We start from the raw sequence: 26,326 nt of genomic DNA, 5'->3' as shown, positions 1-26,326 counted from the left end.
TTGTAATATTAAATACATATGTAAAAGATGATAGAACAATTTCAGGCACCTTTATACTACTAATACTGTATTATTTGTTTAAACTTGCAATACAAATCTGGCACAAAATACATAGTCGTGCACCTCATAACATTATGAAGGACAGACCTCATATACTATGGTGGATCCCTAATATTATAATGGAGCTGAAAAATTCATATTGCCTAGTGATGTCATAGCTATCTAGTGTCATAGCACAGTGTATCACTCATGCGTTTGTGGTGATGCTAGTATAAACAAATGTACTACTAGTTGTATACATGCATAACACATACAATTATGTATAGTATGTAATACTTGATAATAAATGACTACATTACTAGTTTATGTATTTACTGCACTATACTTTTAATCATTGTTTTACAGTGTACTCCTTCTACTTATATAGAATAGTTAACTGTAAAACAGCGTCAGGCAGGTCCTTCAGGAACTATTCCAGAAGAAGGCATGGTTATCATAGGAGAAGACAGTTCCGTGCTTGTTATTGCCCTTGAAGACCACCCGATGGGATAAAATGTGGAGGTGGAAGACAGTGATATTGATGATCCTGACCCTGTGTAGGCCTGGGCTCATTGTGTGTTTGTGTCTTAGGTGTTTAACAAAGACCTTTAAAAGTAAAATAAAATAAAATAAAAATTTTAAAATAGACAAAAGCTTATAGAATAAGGATATAAAGAAAATAATTCTGTATAGGTATACAATGTGTTCATACTTTAAACTAAGGGTTTTTACAAAACAGTCAAGAAAAAGAATTTAAAAGTTTATCAAGTAAAAAGGTTACAAAAAGCCAAGGTTAATTTACTATGAAAGACATAAATATATTTTTAATAAGTTTAGTGTAGCCTAAGTGTAGTGTTTGTAATGTCTACAGTATTATACAGTAGTGTCCTAGGCTTTCACATTCACTCACCACTCACTCCCTGACACCCAGAGCAACTTCCAGCCCTGCAAGCTTCATTCATGGTAAGTGCACTGTACAGGTGTACTTTATAAAAAAATCTGTTATGCCATGTTTGTACTGTACTCTACCTTTTCCATGTTTAAATGTGTTTACACATACAAATATTTACCTCTGTGTTATAATTGCCTACAATGTTCAGTATAGTAACATACTCTATAGGTTTGTATTATAGGAGCAATAGATTGTACCATATAGCCTAGGTGTGTAGTAGGCTGTATAATCTAGTTTTGTGACGTACACTCTGTGATGTTCGAACAATGAAATCACCTAAGGATATATATCTCAGAACATATCCCCATTATTAAGTGACACATAACTATACAGATCAAGCTTGTAAATTTGGTTAAACAATAGTTAGGCACAATTTGAGAGAATAATTAAGGTGAAATTCTTGCCCATTTTACAATATGGCTTTAGAATGAATTTGCTGCCAATTTAAGTAACTACATCATATATTTTAGTGGTTTCTGGGGGCAATAAAAGTAGCACACTTATAAATAGCCATATGGATAAAAATGCCTACCATGTTTTTTTCAAGATAAATAGAAGCAATGCCAAGGACTGCAGAAATCACACACACACACACATACATACACACACACACACACACACACAACTGACAAAAAACCTCCACTCATCTCTCTTGAAAGAGGTAGCAACATCTTTGGTTCACTAGATTTGGAAGTTAAGTCAATTGACTCAAGGGAAGAAAAATACAAGATTGGGAATGCTTTAGTTACATACTCTGCTCTATCTCATGTTAAACTCTAGGGAGAATTTCAGGTGGTACCTGTCTTTTCACAGTCATTGTCACCATCACCCATGTAGAATATATGTACTTCCTGAAAGCAGAGCTCTGGCATAGGTCCAAGAGTCTTAAAGATTAAGTACAGCTTTGGCTGGAAAAATGAAGAGTCCAAAAGCAGCTCATTCTTAATTACCTTTTATCTTCCCCTTAGAAAGCTGATGGGAAGGCTAAAATGAACCCATAAAAAGAAAAAAAAAAAAGTTTTGGTGGCTCTACCTCAGCCTGAGAAAAGGATTCCTTGAGGCTTATGCATAGTAAATCCAGTTCGCCAGGATAAAGAAGTAGATAGACTTAGCTACACAGCAAGATTTGGGCATTTGCCTGAGGGAGACCTGAACACATTACCCTGAAACCAAATGATTCAAACGGTCATTTTCGGGACTTAGATATATGAGATCTTATATATCTATATTCTCAAGTAACAATCACCATTATCTCTTGAAGCCCAGCATAATTCCTTGCTATTAATTGCTCAATATCATTTGTTAAAATGAAATTTTGGGGCCTTAGTTTCTTAGTGTGCCATAATTAGTAAAACCTGCTTTAAAAAGTGGCAAAATAATAAATGGAAATGCTCTTTAAAAGAATGAATGCTGAATAAATACAAGCTATTCCTACTATTAACTGGAATATGATACTAAAACAGCCCACCATACGTCCACCAGTCAGTCTGCCTGTCAGTTCACCAGGCTTCATTAGGAGACTAACAGATGGGCAACATGTAAAAGCTTATATTGTAAGAGCTCACGTTTGCCCTTTGGCTCTCTGCCCTCAGGCCTAGAGTGTGGCCCTTAAATCCATCTCCCCAAGAGATTGCAGGAAAGGCTTGTGTGGTCAAACTGGTTCCGCCATTGGTCTCATTCCAACCAAAGCTCATTAGTTTTACTTTTCCCTTTGGATTTGTGGGTTACGGTTTTATTTGTTGCATAATAGAAGCCACTAACTAGCAGCTTGTATGTTTCTTTACACCTTGGCATTGAATCAGCAATGGATCCACTGCACTTCCTTTATTAAGATTAAGTGGTGGTTTGCTGTATGTCCTTAGACTTGGTTGTCATTTTAAGCATTTATTAGTTACTCTAATTAATAACCTACTAGCCATTCTATTTCTTTCATTAAGATAAAAAGGAACTTGTGCTCCAGCTTCAACTTTAAAAACCTAGACCTGCACTGTCCAATATGGTAGCCTCTACATATGGCCATTGAGCATTTGAAATATGACTAATCTGAATTCAGAGATGCTGTAAGCATAAAATACACAGCACTGGATTTCAAAAAGTTATTATTAAAAAAGAATACAAAACATCTCTAATTTTTAAAACTGATTGCATATTGAGATGATAATATTTTGATTATATTGAGTAAAATTAAATATATTCTTAAAATTAATACCAGTTGTTTCATTTTATTTTTAATGTGGTGACTGGAAAATTTTAAATTATGAATGTGGCTTGCATTATATTTCTACTGGACAACTTTGATCTAGATGTTCAGAAGTTTTCTGAAGATTTTATTCTTAATGACTTGGATTAGTCTTGGTTATTTAATTCTAATGTATTCTTTCTTACTGGTTATTTAAAATTTGTGTATTATCTTACCTCTAGGATTGACTAGAATATAATAGTAAATTAAATAAAACTAATTAATGGCTATTAATCATGTTTAAAAGGCACTGACCTGCCAAGTGCTTTTAAAGCCCTTTAGACACCTGCATTAATGGCTCTGTATCATGCCAAATGATACTGAACCAGAAATGCTCTAATGCTGTTCTTGTCTAGAGGTGACCTCCTCAGCTTGGAGCTTCACTAAGCAGAATAGACAGCAAGTGATAATACATGCATTGATAGATGTGTTCGGCAAATGTCATAACACTTTCTTCAAAACTGCATCATGAAATCGAATATAAGACATTTGGAAAGTAGATTTGATGCTAGTACTTGTGATCTATTCTCAAACTCAGCTTTCATTATGTATGTAATATATGACGTATGACCAACCACCTACGTATGTGAGAGGTATTTTTAAAATGAGTGACCACTATAATTGTGATATACAAACAAAAGAGAAAATTCTCATAAGGAAACTAAGGGAAAAAATGGAGATGAAAAGGCCAAGTGTAAAACAACAACAACAACAAAATTCAGTTCACCAATCAACCCTCCATGGCCACTTATTCCAGCCACTGCATTGAAAAGTAAGAATTATTAAAAAAAAAAAAAAAAAACTTTTAACCATAGAAAAGAACTGTCCTTCTGATCTGGAATATACAGTAAGACCTTTATTAAATATCACTGAGTCCAAAGGACCTACAATCCCAAGATGATCCCATTTGGGCAAAGGAAATGGAAACCTGCAAAAAGACAGACAGCATGCAAGAGAGGGATTTGATAAAGATTCAAAAAGAGAATAGCTGCATTAGGAAAGCTGTTCTGAATAATTTTCCTACCCTTCCCTAAGGAAGTGTACCTTATAGTTGTGACAGGATATTCAGAAAAGGAGAAACTTACTTTTCTCCAAGACAAGCTTCAAATAAGAAGAAATTTAATAAGAAGAAACCATTCCATGAATTTAATAATGCAAAGATAGTGTGCGTAGAATAACTTAATCTTAAAGATACCCATGTTTAAAAAAACTCACAAAGAAGAAAACGAAGAGGTAAATAAATATTGCTTGACATTTATATACAGAAGCATTTAGAATTACTCAGTTTCAGTTCATCTTTAAGCTTCCCATTTTCCAGATAGACAAACTGAAGCACTGAATTTTGTTGATGCGACCTAAATTATAAATGGCCTGTGTAAAGACCAGAACTAGAAGTAAATTTATCTCCAATTGCTTTTTTTACAAATTTCTCAGGCAATTTCTTCTCCATACATCCTGGCTGTAAGACTCGCTATTCCTAGGACCACATGAATACTTTTAAGATACCTAACATGAAAGAAATACTCTTAACAGAGCCTTCACTGGATACATGGTCCTCAAATCGAGTTCTTTTTTTTTTCTTTTGGGACAAGGTCTCCCTGTGTTGCCCAGGCTGGAATGCAGTGGCAAAATTTTTGTATTTTTTGTAGAGAAGTGGTTTCGCCATGTTGCTCAGGCTGAGTTCAACTTTTAAGACATTGTTTTATAAAATCATGCTGAACGCCAGCTCCAAAATGTGACTACTATTAAACGGTTAATGATCCTTCAAAACTTTTTATAAGATGGATACAGTCATATAATTTTTAAAATCAAAGTGAGATTGGACTATGCATAATATCCTAAATTTTTCTTTTTTCAATATATTATAGATATTTTCATTTTCAGGCTTTATTATATTTTTAAATCCACATAATTTGCCATTCTACAAATGTCCTATAGTTTTCTCAACCACCATTGTATCAATGATGATTTATTTAGGTTATATGCAATTTTTCACTATTACAAATAATACCACAGCAATATTCTTTGGTTATATTTTGGAACTTATGTAAGAATTTCCTAAGGATAAATTGCTAAAGGTGAAATTTCTGAGTCAATGATCATTACATTTTTAGGGCTTTTTACAAATACTTTAAAAATTACCTTCCAAATCACTTGAGTCAATTTACATTCTCATCAGAAATAAATGATAAGGCCTGTTTTCTTATACCCTTACCATCACTGAATGCTATCAATTATTTTAATAATGCCTGACCAGAGAAGAAGAATATGTCTCAACTTTTATTCAATTTGGATTATTTTTAACAAATCAAAGTTGAGGATTTTTCTTTTTAAGTTAATCCTGTATTCTCCACATCCTTGTTTAATTAGTCTTTCCTGATACTATTTGTGAAAAGGAAAATAATAACAATAAAAGTTTTCTGTCTTGAGACTTACAAGTATATTTTAAATACTCATTTGATTCCAGGAATTGGCAAATATAATTCAGTGCTCTTGGGTAGACTATTAATTCCAGCATTTTTTCTAACATCTTTAGTTTAGCTTTCTCTCATACAAAGCAGAAATCAATCTTATTTCATATAAAGTACTGGGATTAGGATACATTTCAGCCTGTATTTGGCAAAAATTCAAAACTTTCAGTATTACCCAGTTCAAAATTTCAACTCACTACTTACATGATTTTTCTCTTTGAGCAACTTCTGACTTTCATGAACATAGACTTAATTCCAAACAGAGATTCTCTCATAAGTTTATACAAAAATAGGGGAAGTGCTTCGAGACTACTACAGAAATGTGCAGTCCTACTGGGCATCTTAAAGACAAGGTGTGTGAGCTTTAATGAAGCCTTTGAAAGTTTAAAATGCATCAAATTAAAAATCATACGCATTAGAAAAAAAATTATTTCAGCATCTATTCTGTCAACATTCCTGGAAGGAAGTAAAAGGTTTTTATTTAAGATATGAACACAGTCAGAGATAAACACATTTTCTTTGTAGAGACTAGATATCTCACTGTTGGGTATTAATGTTAGGATAAAAGTAAAGCAGATTTGTGCCAGTGGACATGACAGAAAAGTGAACCACAAAGAAAAAAACAATTTTCAAAGTGCAAGCAATTGGAATGTTTACAGAGTATCATGAAATCCTGAGGATTTGAAGACAACTTTAAAGACATAAAGTTCAACCACTTAGCTATCTAATGTTTAAATCTTCTCCATAGTAAATCAGTCAAATGCTCATTCACCCAGTGTTTAAACATATGCTCTGATAGTGAATGAATTACCTAGTGGGGAGCCCGTTTCAATTCTGGGCAGCCGTGATGATTAGTTAGTCCTTCTTGGTATATTCTACTAAAGTTTGTTTTCTTAGATTTAATATTTATAGATCCTACTTACACATTGGCATTACATAGGAACTCTTGGCTTGCTAATTCTATATCCTCTCCTAACCTCCATTCCTTTCAGCTTCCACAACATGAGCAGAAAAACTAAATCTTCACTTTCCTGGTCTCTGTTTCAGCAAGGGCTTGCCAACATAACCCAGTTCTGGCTAATGAGACATAGGAAAACTCCACATGTGGGTTCTGGGGAAGCTTTTGTCATCCATTCCCTCTTCTTTCTGCCTTGAGTATAAACTTGATTAAGCCAGGATTGCTACTTGCAACCAGGAAGGACAGTTCTCACGTCTAAACCCATAAATGCTCAGAGCCACCTACCTTCAGACTTAGTACTATTTAGAAAAAGTAAACCCCATTAATCCTGAGGGATTTTAGTCAGGTTTTCTGATGTTTGCACCTGAAGACAAACCTATTTAACACCTATATCATGTGGTCACACTGAAAAGTCAAATATTTATTCCATTTGATAACACCTCTCATCTTAATGAAGAGAAAATGTTTTACTAAACTGCTACCCGACCCAGGTTGGAGATACTCTCACCTTCAAATGTCAACAACTAGACTATATCTATAATATTATCACAACTGCAAAACTATCAGAGTAAACACAAAAGAGAGAATTTAGTTAATGAATGTTGGAGACTCCTGAATTCTGATGTAAGGTAATGTAAGCAGTATTTTCACTGTTCCCAGTCAATTTCTTCCCTTTCCTATCTTCTCATTCTATTCCTATCTTAGCTCACCTTCAATTTCATTATAAATTAGAATTTCTAGACCTTGGCAAAGCCTGACAGAACAATTTTAATTTGTTTCCTTTTTCTTTCTTTTTATTTTTCTTTTTCAAGTCTATCAGGATGTCAGTTTTCCACAAATTACTTGCAGCCATAGTTTAACCTCAAAACAGGGCACTAAATTTCAACTTTCCCAGGATCATCAAATTTGAGCATCAAGTTGCAATGTCATTTAAAGATAGTGATCTGCTATAATCCTTGTAGACTAATAGCAAAATGTGCCACCAGAAATACATCTAAAACTTTGACCCATTTTTCTAGCTCTTAATGCATAATAACAATAATGCTATGCAAGAATTTTTATGAATGGTCTTTTCCAAGAATTAAATGATGAAACAGAATAAATCTGAATTTATACTGCAATTTATATCCAGCTCAATCCTTTTTAAAGAAAAGCTATAATCATACGCCTTCAGAATGATGATTTGATCAATCGCATTTTAGAATCAGTAAGTAGGATTGATTACATATCTCCCATCTACTTCAAAGAAAACTTACAAGGAAGACTGTAGACTAATTAAGAGAATGGACTTTGACAGGAGTGAGATCTTTAAATGTGGATTTTGCCCATTATGAGCTGACTGATTTAAGGCAAATTACTTTGGTCCATTCATATTCATCATCAGTAAAAATGGAATAAATATATCTACCTCTTAGGTTTATTATAAACTTAAGTAACATACACACATAGTTAAACATTGTCACTAGCACATAAGTGTTCAATAAATGATAAGCTATTACCATTCTTAAAAATACTGGTACCTTTTTCTACCTCCATCCTGGTTTCACTGAATTCTTTCACTTGATGTGGTCAGCCAACAACCTTGGTTTCTAATGATTTAAAAGCACTGAATATCTAGCATAAGTATAAATTCTTTGGACATTTCTAGAATTTCCTTTTTATCTCGAAACACCATTGCTCATCCTTTTGTAGAAACAGAATCTAGGTGATTCAGCAAGAGGTTTTTTAAAAAGACAGAAACAGCAAGGGAGTAGAGGTAGAGCCCCTAATGTTAGATATGTGCTGGAGTTTGTATTGTTCCAGAGCACCCTGAGACAAGGATTTGAGTGCAAACAGCAATTTTAGGAAATGCTGGGTGTAACAGTAAAGAAGAAGGGAAGGAATACAAAAAAAAGGGGTTCCTTACCAGTCCCACTAGTGTTGTATGCAACTTGAGTTTAATCTCACTGAGGAAACTCTGAGAGCCAGGGAACATACCCCTTCGAATTACTGCATCCAAGAGGCAGGGGAGCTGGGGTATTTATATCTCAGGAGTTGTCCTGAGATCATTGTTGAAAGCTGCTCCCAAGGGTTTGTTAATTCCCAGGCACTTCTGGCTCACTGATCATGGATCATAGGCAAAGCTGTTTTCTGTGCTTCTGCTGAAAAAGAAACGAGATACTGAGATGAAAATACTGGGAGTTAGAAGTCAGGGAAAGGCCCACTGGATGATGACAGAAAGGAAAAAAGGGGACACTGATGGCATGTGCTTCAGGGCACTGAGGACTAAATGAAACCAGAAAAACAGGAGCTAAAACCAAGTTATGGATTGTGAAAGGGTAAATCCCAGGATAAAAACATTACAGGGTAATATCTCAGGGTAAAAACAATTACAGGGTAGTTTTTTTAGAGGGTAAAAATTCCCAGGGTAAATCCCAGGGTAAAAAGAATCTGAGCAAGGGAAGTGAAAGGCTGAAATTTTTGTGAAATGAAAAACCTGGCAGTCCAGAAGAAAGTCAGAATTTTGACTTGGAGGGTGTAGTACACATCTCAAGCCAAACACTTTCATTTTGGTGTGCCCTAGCAGGAAGCTCATGGTGCTATTGGTCCTTCTTCCACGGCACATGGGCACCTCTGGGCCTATGGGCTCACCTTTTAACCTGACTGGCTATTGTTGAACACGCAGTACTTCTCAAAGCACATCCATGCATGTTGCCATCCCAGACACACTTTTCAGACACATTTTGGAAGGAGGGGTCCAATTTGGAACACCTACTCAGGCCTCATCTTTCCAAGGAAAATTCAGGTATTTCCAGATGCCACAAGTCCTTTGTACACAGAAATCTGCTCATGAGCGTGACATTTTCTGTACTCTCCTGGCTTTCCGCACAGAATTTGTTGGGTGCCGTCTTCCTCTGCAGCAGAGATCCAGAGAGAAACCTGGGGCGATGGGCTGAGGCCCAGAGTCTAGGCTGAAGTAGACTGAAAATTGTGAGAGAACTTGCACCACCTGACCTCTCAGTTCCTGACTCCTTCAGCAAACAATTATTAAGCACCTACTTTTTTCTCATTTATATCTCTAGCAGAGTCATAGGGGCAAGCAGGCCAGGATCCCCAAACCCCTCTAATACACTCTGCCAGTTAGCCTATCCGTGCTAAGGAGGCTAAAGTTGTAGACTAGATCGTCATGATTAGATTGTCTCTTATTTTCTGACGACTGAATGCCAAAATCGGTGTCCATCCTACCCTTGCCCTTCTTCTGACCAGTTCATCCCAGAGGGCACCTCAGTTAAGTCCATCTTTGAGGCTAGAGACAACATGTACCCCTGACAGCAGACATCAGTGGGATTCTTGTCAAACACAGTGGTAGTCATTGTCATTAGAGGGGCTTGCAGAACATTTTCAAAGAGCAATATTTTTTTCTTGTTAGGCTTCTTGCAGTTGCAATTATAATTAGGGAATTTTAAGAATTTAGGACTTTTTCAGACAAAAATTACAGTATTTGGTTTATACAGAACAACTTTTCACTAGGAGTCACATCATTCATTTTATTGATTTTTTTCATTTTTTGTAAGTCCCTGTGGATTTAATGTGTTAGAATAAAGATATCTCTGCAGAAGGCAATTCTCATTTTTAAAAAATGACTGTTGATCAATGTGGAGTTATCCTTACAGATTAATGTAAAAAAGAAACATGTTTAAAACCCTATTTGAAATTAACTTGGGGACACTTTGAAAGGAAAAATCAATTAAATAATGTGATTCTAGATCCTTTCATAAAATACACAAACTTTCCATTTTGTATAGTGACATTTTTTTCAGATACCTAGAGATATGAATGAACATCCTTAGAAACATAACTGAGTCTTTATTTCTTTGGGAGTATCACTACCCTTGAAACAGGATGACAAAGCTGAGAATAATACCATAAACTCAACTATAAATAACCCACACTAACAAAGGAAAATGCTGGTTGAACGACTTTTTACACATACCAAAAAGCAATAATTTACAGACATTTCCCAGTGAAAACATGGAAGTAAAGTAAGAAAGAAAAGAGAAATAAATTAGGATGCTAAATGTTGCCTTCACTGTGTCAGGGAAACTAATGATCATTTAAGAGGGAAAATGATAATCCCTTCTCAGGGCCCTATTTGATGTGAACTGCTGTCTAGGCTTACTCTTGTTAGTTCTTTACGGGAAAGTCAAAGTGGGTAGAATACAGCAAGTTGTTTTTTTTTTTTTTTTAATACCTTTAAGGAGGCTTTTACTTTTCACTTTACCACAGACTCCTCATGCCCTAATATTCATAACTCTACCCTGATTTACACCTTTATTTTTTCAGCCTGGTCTTTGCAGGCATGTGATTTAGGGATTCCTGTCCTATGTTCCCCCACCCCGCCAAATTTCTCTATTTGATATCCCAGAATTATGTTCACTCCATAATTCCAATCTCAAATAGCCTCCGTCATTTCCCCTTTCCCTGTCTAAAGTTCATTTCTCCATAAAATCCATTCACGTGATGACCACTTCATGAGGGGGTGTCTGAGCTTACCATATTTGTTATTTATAAGCAGTGGTTGCTGGTAAATGTTTAATAACTGGCTGTCCCTGGAAGGAAGAGGATCCCAGATTTGTGGTGTTTGTCCATTTCTGTGGTGTAAACTCTCTTACCATGGCCAGTTGAAAAGGTGTTCACAATCTGCTGGTAAGAGCTGGTGAAAGCTGGCTCCAGCATACAATTGTTTTTTTAGGAACAAATGGCCCATAGCTTTGTAAGACTGTATCAAGCTATTGTACTTTTAAAAGAGGTGTAAAAGCAGCACTGAGCAAAAGCAAAAAGAACCAAGTGCTAGCCCTCATTCTGTCATTCCATAACTAGTTGATTCTAAGGCCACTGAACCTTTCTGGATCTCAGTTTTCTCATCTATACAATAACAGGAGCACATGAAATAACGTTCTAATCCTAACAGGCCTATAATTCTATGTCATCCTTCATACAATCATGCATTCCCACCTCAACTACAATCTTCTTGAGAGTGGGTTATGCCATAATATAGTATATCCTCAACACACCAGGCACAGGCCCTTGTATTTAACAGGTGCCTCCTACATAGCTGTTTTGCTGAATAAATGATTCACCTGGGTAACACTGGCAGTAGCCTGGGCATATGACGGGTTAGTGGTATAGAATAGGGTATGAGATTGCATGAGAACAAGGAGAAAGAATCAAGAGATTAATTTGAAGAATAGTTTTCTCTATGGATAAAGAAAATTTCCAGGTTGGTAATAGGCAAATTGAACGGTGCCATTTGTACACCATTTCTGCTCCTTCACTCCCCTGGAGGCGCCAAGACGTCCTCCATTTGACCTCGTCCCCTAGTGGAAACTTCCCTTCCTCACCACCATTTCTCTACATTAGAATTCACGCTAGACTATGTTTTTAGCATTTCTTTGCCATTTGCATTTCTTCCTGTCATATATCACTGTCAGATTTATCTCAGGGTAAACAATATCTTTTTTACCAATACCTTTCTTTTCGTTTTTCTTATAACGCTACTTGTGAGCATAAAAAACCTGAATTTGGGCTGATTGGGGCAGTATTAATAATACAGCAAAAGCCAAGAAGACTTCATGTATTGAAGTAAAATTGGACATTTGACAGAATAATAAATAAAATTCTTTCTACTTCAGCTTTTTCTAGGCTCATAAGGCCTAGATATCATATGACAGTGAGGTAAGAAGAGAGCCCTGTGCAGAACTGCTAAGATTATTGTAAAACCATTTTTATCAGCATCAACGAACACTAACCAATTAAAAAAAAAAGAAAGAAAGAAAGAAAGAAAAAAAAAAAAAACCTCCGGAGTTGGAAGAACTGTAGAAGAATCCTGTTGAGTTATTGGCAGTATGGCTCCCCCAAGGGAGAAAACCTACTGCTTTGCTTTAAGCCAAGTGAGAGGAACTTCAAAGGGAGGAGACACTTGAAGAGTTTGATAAATATCTCCCAGAGTTTAAAAAAAAATGTTAGTGCAGGTATAAGACATTGTGGCTAGACTGGCCTGAAGGAACAATGCAGAGAACAAGGCAGGAATCAAACTTTCTGCAGACCAACTGTGTGCCACACAGGAGGGAACAAACCTAGAGTTGTTGAAAGGACTGCCTGGAAAGACAAAGCAAACTGCCAGGAATCAAGGACAGTGTCAAAAGTAGCAAACTGCATGAGGTGTCACCTATCTTACAGGAATTATAGTTGCAGTTGAGGCTCCCAGGGCAAAATCACTCCAAAAACACCCCTGTGATAAAGTCAGCTTTGAGCATCTATGATGGCAAATCCAAATCACATCAGTAAGATATTTGCTGTCCCCTTAACTCTTCTCCCTCATCCCCCTCCAGTGCTGAAGGCACCAGAAGCCATAGTTAGTGATGGAAGAGGAGATGCCACGTCTCACACACACCCACACACTTTACATTCATATACATACATTCATATACATACACTCTCATACACATGCATTTATATGCATTCACACACAATTGCACACACACACACTACACACACACACCAGGCTACCAATTCTTGGTCAGGCCATGGCTGGGAAATGGGAGAAAATTTAAAGAGGACAATGGGTTTCTATTATTATACTGAACCGAACTGCTTAAAGCTTTAAAGTAACTAGAAGATTATTAATTGCCAGAAAATAGAGAGTAATTTTTAAAACTCTGAGATCTGCTCAAAATTTCATCCAAGAATCAGGAAAAAAGCTATTCAACCCAATGTGTTAAAGAGACAATGAGGGAAAGAAAAAAAAAGTTGCTTCAGGTTTGTTTTGTTTTGTTTTTTTTCTAATGAACTTTTTTTTTAACTACAATGGTCGCAGACTTAATAGAAAAAGATTGGCCTCCAACTCTTCGAGTCCTTGAATGTTTTCAAAACCACTTTAAAACACCAAAAGGCATTGATTCATCTGCCCCTAATCAAACTGCAAGCACCCACATTTGAGAAAAGCAAAAACTGTTTCTTCTTCGATTGTGTTGTTCCTCTGTTTTCCCTAATTTATAGCATTAAAATTGTGTTTTCTATTGTTTTTCATTGAAAATGCACTGTACTTTTACTCCCCTATTGATTTTTAAGTCAGGTAGACCTAGGATCTGAAACACTACTTATAACATTCTTCATAAAGGAAAATGTCTGCAACATTCCAAAATTAGTGGTTAGAACTCAACCCATTTGGAGACTAAGCTTCCCTGTAATATGTGCATACTCCAGTGATGACTGTATATGTAAGAGTAAAATAAAATCTTTATTCAACATGATCATCTCTGTATAGAACTTGTTATACTAATTTCAAATCTCTCAAAGGATATAGATGTTTTCCCCAGTAGATCTGGTCTCAGGGATAAGAGAAATTCATTATTCCGTCTGTATTAATTTATCATGGTGTGTACAGCCAAGGATCCAGCATGGAAATGGCATAAGCAAAGACTTCCCGGCTGACTGTCTCTTGGGGGTCCAAGACACGGTAAGTTGTCAGAGTTGATAAAGATATGTTCTAAGAAATGTGAACCTGCCCATTATTTTTCTGGGAATAGCAGCCAAAACCAATAAAAAAAAAAAAAAAAGAAAGAAATGACCCAACACCGCCAGGCTTGTGGGCATTCTTTACTACATTTCATGCCAATTATTCCTTCTCACATGAAAAGCAGGCATTAATTTCCAACCCCTGACCTATATTTCACATACCAGAGTTTCAGACCAAAAGAAACACTAGCTATCATAAAAATGCTACGACAGCCTGCCACATAAGGAGGAATCCCTTTAGGCTTCCAGCCAACAAGTTTGGTTTGACTCTGCCACACTTTTATAGGGTGGAAATGTGAGGTAAGGGAGAAAGAGAATAATTGTCCTCCCTTCCTTGAGAGGTCTTATCACAATATCTACTACTTTCAGAGAGGTAGTGAAAAAAATGATGGAAATCATAACTAATATCTGCTTGTCTCCATGGCATCTAGAGTCCCAGTAGGCCTCGTCCTTAGCTGCTTCTCCTGTTTCAAGCACAAACTAATCATTCCAGTAAAACCTCCAGAAAAGATCTCCTGCATGCCTGAAATATTCCAAAGACATGGGATTGGAACCAGAAAGCACTTCAGACAGAAACGTATGCTGGAGCATGGCTTTTATGAATGGGAAGTCATGGGCAATGGTTCTTGTAGTGGCTGAACAGGGATTTGAGTACAATGGTTCATTTTTACTAAATGGTTCCCTGGGGGGTCCAAAAAAAAAAAAAAAAGAGCCATATCCAAAAGTGCCCAACATCTTTCCAGGGACAGCTTTTTCAGGGGGAAGAATCTAACTCTGTGAAGACTCACAATGTGTTATACTGAAAAATGGAATGAAAATACATTTCCAGCCTTCTCAAGCAGACTCCAACAGTGAAGAAAAAACCAGAACACACAACGTTCTCAGGTGATAGCCAAGTTCTAGATGGATCTCAAGACCCAGCAGAGAGATTAATTTAATTTTCTAAGATAGCAGAGTAAGTCAAGAAATAGGGGATTTAAATGAAATTATTTTTGCCTGACTACCATATCAAATCCTTAAATAATAAGGCAGCATCTAACTCCATTATTTCAAACTTCAAATATTGTTTCTAGCATAAGAGAAGCATGCAGAAAGGGGATGGGAGGCATACTGCATTGTTATTCAAAGTAAACCCTCAGCATCTTCTGTACTTCATTCATTCACATATAAGTATTCACATACATGTATTAACTATTCCATTCAAAGTTCTGTGCAAGTTGCTGGGGCTGAAATTGGGAACAAGATAGATAAGACTGCTGTCTTCATATAGAAGCAGAGAAGAGAGAAAAATTGCATTTTGAACGACAGACAAGCTCTAGCTATGCCAAAGCGCTAGATAAACTGATATACTTGGTCAAGGTGTCCAGCCTTTGTAGAAAGAATTTCAATTTGGGTTCTGGCTCTGTCACTAACCTAATGTGTGACCTCAAACAAGTCATGAATACATTCTGGCTCCCAATTTGGAGACAATGGCACCTGTTTTAGGGAGCTGAGACTCAAAGAAGGCAATGAAGTTTTATAAACTGTTGTATAAATAAAGTGTCTTATTACAAATAATAGAAACACTTAGAGCGGCCAAGAATGGTGGCTCATACCTGTAATCCCAGAACTTTGGGAGGCCGAGGGCGGGTGAATCGCCTGGAGGTCATGAGTTTGAGACCAGCCTGGCCAATATGGTGAAACGCTGTCTCTACTAAAAATACAAAAATTAGCTGTGCATGGTGGCAGGTGCCTGTAATCCCAGTTACTCAGGAGGCTGAGGCAGGAGAATCACTTGAACCTAGGAGGCGGAGGTTGCAGCAAGCCGAGATCGCACCATTGTACTCCAGCCTGGGTGACAAGAGCAAGAGTTTGTCTCAAACAAACAAACAAACAAACATAAAACACTTATAGCAAAAAAAATTTAAGAGTTAGCATTCTATTTGTTGCCTAATTCAAATCTAACAAAAATATCTGCTGTCAGAGCCAAAAGAGTGGGTTGTGATTGTAACTAATCATTTACACAATACATTATGAAGAACACACAATACTCAGATCTGCACAAAGTCACAAGCTAAAACATAATAACGTTTTACAGTTTTCTTTAAATTGTTCACAAACTACGTAAAAAAAAAAAAGAAAATGCACATTTTCCATTCAATACTCTTCAGAATTAAAGAAAAATAAGAGATACAGAAAAATCGGCTTTTTAAAATAGGTAAATAAAAATTTCTTTAATGAATAGATAGGTTTATTTCAGTTAGTAATCAATGAATCCAGGGAAAGAAGTTAAGGGAATAGTCCATGAGGTTTTGGTGTGTGTGCAGTTTTATTTTACCTCCTCTCTACCAAAGGAACGGAGCCAAGAAGAATGGTGAACTGAAGGTTTCTTTTTATTCTCCCATAATTCAGGTGCATACCCATAATTCATAATTATTTATTTTATTCTCCCATATTTCATATATTTTATTCTCCCATAATTCATATACCCATAATTCAGTACTTACCCCTGAAAAGGGGTAAGTACTTCTTCAGCTATGACTCAGAATGATCAGTTTCCATTTCAGAAAGAATGGTTAAAAACAAATACACACATAGTGGACTTGCAATTGTAGTCACACAGAGAGTTTTTTTTCTACATCTAAAACAAATGAATCTAAATATTTTAAGTGGCTTTACCAGTTGGTAGAAAACATGCAAAATATAATTCACAGGTGTGTCTACTGGGTTCCTTTTATGGCAATGGGCATGTAGGGGTTCCCATTATCAGAAAATGAGGACAACAGGTTTAAATCCTAACCCACTGCGAAATCAAAAACTGCCATAGTGGGAGCAGTCAATCAAAAAGATTTTCATTGAATGCTTTAGCAGTGAAGGCACTGAGTGCAGTGCAGCTCATCAAGACAGACTCCCTATCAGCAGATCCTGGCACACATATATGGGAAAGCTGTGACCCTCTGGCAAACAGGCAGCTTAACTCCCTCACCTTTGGTGTAGTGGGGTACACCCCAATACCTATAGCAAACTTCCCAGAGGGCAGAATATTAGCTTGGCATGAGATGGCTTATCACCTAGTTATTCTAGGCATGGTGGGGTAGTTACAACCCGTAAACCTTCTAATGTACCTTCATTCCAGGAATGCATAGACAAGGTAGAGAGGACAAGTCTATTAAAAGCTTAAATACTTAACAACTTAGTGGGGTAAAGATTTAATATCAGCGTCTTGCCAGCAGAAGTTAAAGATGGACAGAAAGAGCCACAAAGAAACAACAGGAATCCCCGCTCCCCCCACCACACACACACACACACACACACACACACACACACACACATCAGAATTTTGCCTATTATAGAATGCAATTCTACAAATCCCATAAAAGCTGCAAAGGAGTAAGTTTTCAGTAAATGTCAAAAATTAAAAGCAGTGCTATAAAGGTATTGTAAAAAAAAAAAGAAAGAAAGAAAGAAAGAAAGAAAGAAAGAAAGAAAGAAAGAAAGAAAGAAAGAAAGAAAGAAAGAAAGAAAGAAAGAAAGAAAGAAAGAAAGAAAGAAAGAAACCACACAAGGGAAAGAAAGATACTAGGAAGTTGGGTGATGACTGACTCACAAAAATGTCTTATAGAAACATCGGCATGAAGAGAAACTACATCTTAACCAAAACCATCTGATGGCTGAACTCTAGGTGCCTTGTAAACAGGATCTTTGCCTTTATTTTTCTTTCGGCAGCTGACTGCAATTTTGGTGGTTTAAATAAAATCTGGAATTTTTTTCTAAAGATGAAACCTATATGTTTGATATTTAAATTTCTGTAATTTTTATTTAGCCATACGAGGTTCTGTGATATGAACACAAGTTATACTACACACACACACACACACACACACACACAAAACATTGATATATATTCATATGTCCAGATCTTGGGACAGGGAACATACTTTCTGAGGATATAGAGCATAATCTTTCTTAGGGAAAATTTATTGTTTTGATACCTTAATCTTTTCAGTTGGTGTCTCAGCTAGACAACAAAGAAAGTTAAGCCTGATTTAGTTATATTAGATTTTAAATCTGCTGCATTCACCAAAGTTCACCCTGAGCCCAGCAAACTGTTTAATACATTATAGGCACCAAGCAAATGTCTGTTAAATGAATTAATATAGTAAGACCAATCAGCAACCTATCATTAAAACTGAAGTTTTACCTTATTTACATAAACTAAAATAATTTCCATTGTAATATTGCTGGTTATGAGCTAATAAAGATCTACTCAGATTTTTAAAATGTGTTTGGATTTCACACTCTTCTACCCAGTAGCAGTCAAGTCTCTATCAATAATCATATAGTAATCATATAGTGATATTTCAAGTCCTCATGTCTTAAGCTAACAAATAAAACCAGGGGGCTAAGAAGCAAATTTATGGAGTATTATTTGAAGAATACTTAAATGATTGCCTAAAAGTATTTTTCCTTCACCAATTTACCATTGGTATGATCTGAAGCTGCTACCATCAATCATGTATTGGATGCAAAACATTCAAAGGTTCTGGTAAAAGGCAAATATGCTACAGGTACCATCTGAATTTCCTTAGACCTTAAAAGTGTGGGTTAAAACGAAGTTTTATTTAATGGAATAATTTAAATGTTTCTAGTCTGTATAACCATTTGTGTTTGACAGGCTTTCAGGCCTTCAGCCTTCCCCACCCCACTACTCGCCCTGATCCCTTCAAAAACTTTTTTCCAATATTTCTGAGTCTGAGACAGGCTGCTAAATAATCCCATTCCTGCTGGCTCCTGTGATGACCTCAGCTTGGCTTAGCCATCATTCCTGCAAGTACCCCAGTTCCTCATAGGGCTCTCCAGAAATCAAATCTATGCAAGAACTATGTCACAAGAAAGAAATCTTACTTCCATTTTGCTTTGGAGAGATTCTCAAGCATGATCACTTAGGTCTCAGAACTTACTTTATAGAGTTCTCTATCTCTCTCTCTTCTCACCCCTAACCTCCCTTAAAATTTTAGAATTCCTCTGCTCTCCAGAAAACTCAGATATGTTCCATTAGGGCAGGGAGACAGCTCTAGGTGCCTGAAACCATGGCACATGCTGGCTCAGCACCCCCTGAAAGGCAAGGCCCTCTGCTGACAGCTTATCCAACCTGGCTTCTTCTTCTCCCAGGACATTCCTCAGTGTTTGTGCAAACATGCTTCTGGCAAGCACAAGATAAAAATGTGCCAAGTATGCCTGAATTTCAGTCTCAGTTGAGACCACTTCCACATATGGAAAGATGAAAATATAAGTATTTGCACAGTATCATCTACAAACATCTTCATGAAAATTAGATTCTGAGATCAGTTGATCCTGCAACAGACAGCAGATCTCTGAATGACAGGACAAATGTGATTTGATGAAAGGGACAAAGGGGAAAGAGACACAAAGGCTAAAAAATTCAGAATCTGGAGGTTGTTCCCAGGGTGATAAGCCCAGGAGCCAGGTGCCTTAAGGGTGAACGGCCAAGAGCACCTGAGGATATTGGGTACATGGGCAGGGGACACTTGGGTACAAGGAGATGAAATGGGAATGAAAAGACACCAGAGATAAACTCAGCCAGGTCTCAGTGTTTCTGAAACTATCTTGGAAACAAATAATTATCTTTTCCAGTGAAATTCCAGTGAGTTTCTGAAACTCAGTCTTGGAAATAAATAATTATCTTTTCTGGTGAAATTCCATACAAAAGTTTGATTTCACAAATTTGTCATTGATCTTCCCTGTAACTGGCTCTGTTCCATCGTTAGCCAGTCATAACATCAGTCTATGTGACACCAAACATCCAGCCAACTCAGCCATAATCAAAACTCCAGTTAACCAGCCAGCTGTTGTCTGTACATAATGCCAGGCAATCAACTGGACTAACTTCATGCCCGGGTTGATGGGAAAGACCAGATGTTTCAGCATTATGTAAATGCTAAGTGCCAATTGAAAACAGGAGTGTTCACTGTCATTTTGCATATAATCTTAGAATGAGCACTTGCACTTTTCTCATAAGTAGGACGTTAGCCCAACCAAGATCTCAGAGATATGCATACACAAACACAGGTACACACACACACTGAAAATGCTTGGGTGCATGTTGGTATGTAAGAACATGTCAGAGGTGCAGGCGTAGTAAGTTAATTCATACAATCTCAACTTCATAAAATGTACTCAATGTGCCTATCCCTGCCAGTCTGTGCTCTTCTTCCCTGCCTTGCCCTGCTCTGCTCTCCATCTCAGGGAACGACTCTTCAGGCTCTTTTGCCCTCTGGCTTCAGCATATGGGAGGCACAGCTAGAAGATGAAGGCCACAAGGAATGGCATGGCAAGCGAATTTTTTCCCTTCTCTCTCTGTCTCCTTTGATGTCTCCAGAAGCTGCACCTCCTTCCAGGTTATCTTTTCTTCCACAGTTCTGGTTCCCATACAAAAGCCCTATCTCTGGTCCGTAAACTCCCTCTCCATCATCTGCAAGATCTATTTCCTGGACTAAATTTCATCTACTGAAAGACCTAGAGTGACTTATTTTTCTGGCTGGACCCTGACTGATACACAGGATAATCTGGCAAAGTAAAGTACCTCTCATCCTGGGGTTTCAGGGGCAGCCTGAGGCCTATTAAAGAGCAGCTCAAGTGCTGAGCCAATGAAGGACGTGACCAGAGCTCTGCTCCTCTTCCTGGCTTCTTCCTACCAAGTCTTCTAACTAGTAGGAAAATAAATAAATAAAAATTATTTAGGCCGGGCACAGTGGCTCACATCTGTAATCCCAGCACTTTAGGAGGCAGAGGCAGGTGGATCACGAGGTCAAAAGATGGAGAACATCCAGGCCAACATGGTAAAACCCTGTCTCTACTAAAAATAAAAAAAAATTAGCTGGGCACGGTGGTGCGCGCCTGTAGTCCCAGTTACTCAGAAGGCTGAGGCAGGAGAATTGCTTGAACCTGGGAGGCGGAGGTTGCAGTGAGCCAAGATCGTGGCACTGCACTCCAGCCTGGCAACAGAGCGAGACTCCCTCTGAAAAAAAAAAAAAAAAAAAAAAAAAAAATTAGTGCTTGCTTTGACAACACATATTCTATAATTGGAACAATACAGAGAAGATCAGCATGCCCACGTGCAAGAATGACATGCAAATTTGTGAATGCTCTATATATCTTTTTACTATCCATGTATCTTATAAAATCATGTTGTATACCTTAAATATACACAATAGAATTTATTTCTTAAGTGATTTATCAAACACAACTCATGTTGTTTCCTCCAGTGATTCCTATGAGACAGAACCCCCAAATCAAATGTTCGGAACACTTTCCAAAATCAGCAAGCCATCCTGTCTTCCAGCCTCCACGCTATATGTCTGCCAATGGACTTATTATAAAATGATCCTATCATTTCTTCTTTTGTGGGCTAGGAGGCAGCAATTTCTTCAGATGACCCTCTAAACAGTAACTCAGAGTTGATAGCTTTTCAATTTTAAGTCAAACGTCATTTCAACAGTCTTACTTATAAGTTTAACAAATTGTTATATCTTTTGAAAACAAGCTTATATCAATTTTGTCAAAAGTTTCATCAGACCACTTTAACAAATTACATTCACACATTCCCTTAGCATTCACACTGATGAGGACAAAAGAAAACAGGAACATCAAGGTAAAGTAGATTTCACTGAATACGGGAGAAATTATTAACATGAAAGAAAGCAAATGGGATGAATTCCTTACACACAGGTTTGCTGAGTACTTAGGTGCAGACTCTGTGCTGTTTACTTACAATACACGAGTTCAAAAATGATAGTTCCTGCTTAAGAAAGGAGCTCACACCTGTGAACTGAGAATTGCACTTTACAAAAGTATCATTTGTCAGTAACTGATCTGTCTTGTAGAATAGTATGAAATACAGCTAAAAATAAAGGGGACAAAATCATATTCACCTCTAATTCTGGCTGTATATCATTCCAGACTCTTCTCTATGCATGCATGGAATGCATTATATGAACATTTGTATACATTTTTACATAAATTGGAGAATGGTATTCCAATTGTTTTACATTAGCAATATTTTATGAACATTTTTCCACATTAACATACATTCTACCTAATCTTTTTTATACTATATCTTATTGTGTGGAATGTGTATATTTGTCTTATTGCTAGAAATCTAGATAGTGTCCAATGTATTTGGATTATAAATAATATTGAAATGTTATTTGTACAAGTGCAAAACTATATGTGCAAGGTTAGATTGCACCAAATGCAGAACTATATGTGCAAGGTTACTATATGTGTGAAACTATATGTACATAGTTTTACACTTGTACAAATATTTTTATACAAGTTGCTTATAAATAGTTAGAACCCTAGATCTCCTCCCCATTCCTGTTGCTGTGAAATTGACCCATCACCTCTCAGAAAGGAAACTGGGAATTTATTCTCTGGAAGAGGGTGACAGATAAAGTCCTTGGACTGGGAATTCACTGGGCATAGTTGAATGTGTGGTACCAGACCTCACACAGAAGGCTTAAGTAACAGCAATCATACTAGAGGTGGAATAATGAGGCCCCTAACTTCTTCCCCCACAAAGCTTCCAGAATACTGGCAGCCAGACCTTTACCCTCCTGGAAAGAGAATAGAGGAATATTCACTGCAGAACTTGACCAACCCAAGAAAAAAGACTTAACATATACTGGCATCAGCATTTCACCAAAAAAAGCCCACTCAAATCATCCTACAATTGAGCTCACAAGCCCCCGAAATAAGACACCAATATTAATCAAGAACCAGGACCAAGGATTACCAGATAGCTGAAGAAATATTGTAACATGGGAGATGTGACCAAAAAGAGAGTAGAGGAGGGAGATTTTTAAAAGGGAAACAAAAAATTTCTGCGGCGAGAGTCATATCAAAATACCCTCAGAGAATACCCTCAGAGAAAACAAGAGAAAAACAAAAACAGGATATTATCAAATAGGAATATTCTGAAGGGAAAACAGAGTTCTTGAAACTTAAAAGTGATTACATAATCAGAATTTCATATGTTAATTCAATGTGGAAAAAGCAGTCTTTTCTATGAATGGTGCTGAGATAACTGGATATCCTCATGCAAAATAATAAAGTTTGATCCCTATTTCACATCATACACAAAAATTAACTAAAAATGGATCAGACACTGAAATGTAAGAGCAAAAACTATAAAACCCTCAGAAGAAAACATAACAGCAAATCTTTATGACCTTAGATAACAGTTTCTTTTAAAAAAAATTGATATATCATACTTGCACATATTTTGAGGGTACATATGGTATTTTGATAGATGTATACAATGTGTAATGATCAAATCAGGGTAATTGGGACATCCATTACCTCAAATATTTATCTCTTGTGTTTGGAACATTTTAATTCTTCTCTTCTAGCTATTTTTTGAAATATTCGATAAATTATTGATAGCTATAATTTCCCTGCTACTCTACTGATTTTTAGAACTCATTCCTTCTAGCCAACTGTATTTTTGCAGCCATTAACAAACTTCTCTTCATCCTCCTCCTCTTCTTTTCCCAGATTCTGATAACCACCATTCTACTCTCTACTCCATGAGCTCCACTTTTGTAAATCCCAACCTTTGTGTTAGTGTGCCCTGGACATGGGACATGGGACATGGTGTCAAAAGAGATTATTTTTGAGCTTTACAATTTAATGGCTGTGCTGCTGGGTTTCAGAGTTGCTTGAGGCCTGTAGCCCCTCTCTTTTGGCTGATTTCTCCCTTTTAGAACAGGAATGATAACCCAATGCCTGTACCCCCATTGTATCTTGGAAGTAAATAACTTGTTTTGATTTATCAGGCTCATAAATAGAAGCAAATGAGTCCAGATGAGACTTTGAACCTGGACTTGGAACTTTTGAGTTAATGCTGGAATGAGTTAAGACTCTGGAGAACTATTGGGAAGGTATAACTGTATTTTGCAATTAGAGAAGGACATAAGGTTTGGGGGACCAGGAGCAGGATGATATAGTTTGAGTATTTGTGCCCACCTGTATTAGTCCGTTTTCATGCTGCTGATAAAGACATACCTGAGACTAGGAAGAAAAAGGTTTTTTTTTTTTTTTTTTTGAGACGGAGTCTCGCTCTGTCTCCCGGGCTGGAGTGCAGTGGCCGGATCTCAGCTCACTGCAAGCTCCGCCTCCCGGGTTTACGCCATTCTCCTGCCTCAGCCTCCCGAGTAGCTGGGACTACAGGCGCCCGCCATCTCGCCCGGCTAATTTTTTGTATTTTTTAGTAGAGACGGGGTTTCACCGTGTTAGCCAGGATGGTCTCGATCTCCTGACCTCGTGATCCGCCCGTCTCGGCCTCCCAAAGTGCTGGGATTACAGGCTTGAGCCACCGCGCCCGGCCAAGAAAAAGGTTTAATTGAACCTACAGTTGCACATGGCTAGGGAGGCCTCACAATTATGGCGGGAGGTGAAAGGCACATCTTACGTAGCAGTGGCAAGAGAAAATGAGAAGAAGCAAAAACTGAAACTCCTGATAAACCCATCAGATCTCATGAGACTTATTAACTATAACAAGAATAGCATAGGAAAGACTGGCCCCCATGATTCAATTACCTCCCGCTGGACCCCTCCCACAACATGTCGGGGGGGAGGGGGGGGCCTGGTGGGTGGTGATTGGATCATGGGAGTGGATCCCCAAGACTTGGTGCTATCCTCACAATAGTGAGTGAGTTCTGGTAAGATGTGTTTGTTTAAAAGTGTGTGACACCTCACCCCACCCCTCTTGCTCCTGCTTTTGCTATGCGATGTGCCTGCTTCTACTTTGCCTTCTACCATGAGTAAAAGCTCCTTGAGGCCTCCCCACAAGCTGAGCAGGTGCCAGCACCACACTTCCTATACAGCCTGCAGAACCATAAGCCAATTAAACTTCTTTCCTTTATAAATTACCCAGTCTCCGGTATTTCTTTATACCAATGCAAGATTGACCTAATACAGCAATAAAACAAATAACATGATTTTAATATGCACAAAGGGTCTGAAAAGATATTTTTGAAAAGAAGTCATACAAATGGCCAGTAAGTACATGAAAAAAATGCTTAGTAATCATTAGAGAAATGCAAATTAAGACCACAAGGAGATATTACCTCATACCTGTTAGAATAGCTTTTATTCAAAAGATGAAAGATAAGTGTTGGCAAGGATGTGCAAAAAGGGAACTCTTACACGTTGCTGGTGAGAATGTAAATTAGTAGAGACATTATAAAGAAAACAGTATGGATGTTCCTCAAAAAAGTAAAACTAGAACTACCATATACTCCAATAACCTCACTTCCCGAGTATATAATCAAAGGAATTGAAATCAACATGTTGAAGGGATCTCTGCACTCCCACATTCATTCCAGCATTACTCACAATAGCCAAGATATGAAATCAACCTAAATATCTCTTAGTGAATGAATAGGTAAAGAAAATGTGGTATGTGTACATAATGAAATACTATTCAGACTTTTTTTAAAAAAAGGAAACGCTATCATTTGCGACAACAGAGATGAACCTGGAGGACATTATGCTAAGTGAAATAAGTCAGGTACAGACAGACGTGTGGATATGTGGAACCTAAAAAAGTGGAACTCATAGAAGTAGGGAGTAGAATGATGGTTACTACAGATTGGGAGATTGAGAGGAGGAAGGAAATGTGGAGTTACTGGTCAAAGGGTACAAAGTTTCAGAAAGGCAGAATAAATAAATGTTGAGATCTATTGCACAGCAGGTGACTATAGTCAATAAAAATGTATTGCGTATTTCAAAATAACAGTAAATTTCAACTATCTCACTACAAAAAACAATAGGTAAGTAAGGTGATGGCTAGGTCAGTTAACTTGATTTAGTCATTTCACATTGAATATATATTTAAAAACATTACATCATAGCCCACAAATATATATAATTACAACTTTTCAAGTAAAAATAACATTTAAAAATAAAAATATATTTTTGAATAAATAAATAGAAGTAGATAGTAATGATGATTGTACAACAAACATTGAATTAAACAACTTAAAATGGTGAATTTCATGGTATGTGAATTATAGCTCAATAAAGTTTCTATTTAAAAAATAAAATCA

At 37.1% G+C, this 26,326-nt stretch overlaps 1 protein-coding gene and 1 non-coding gene across 2 annotated transcripts in view; one reads left to right on the top strand and one right to left on the bottom strand.

Moving 5' to 3' along the window:
• Positions 1 to 26,326, bottom strand: part of LOC104658696 — a 258,849-nt gene that overhangs the window by 212,185 nt on the left and 20,338 nt on the right. The window lies entirely within an intron of this gene.
• Positions 21,269 to 21,375, top strand: LOC115893316. The gene has a single exon (XR_004053334.1). It is a non-coding gene; the product is annotated as a U6 spliceosomal RNA (small nuclear RNA).

The sequence above is a fragment of the Rhinopithecus roxellana genome, chromosome 14 (assembly GCF_007565055.1).
Source record: "Rhinopithecus roxellana isolate Shanxi Qingling chromosome 14, ASM756505v1, whole genome shotgun sequence".
NCBI classification, from domain to species: Eukaryota; Metazoa; Chordata; class Mammalia; order Primates; family Cercopithecidae; genus Rhinopithecus; species Rhinopithecus roxellana.
Note: the sequence above shows the minus strand (reverse complement) of the source record. Positions and strands in the feature narration are given on the sequence as shown.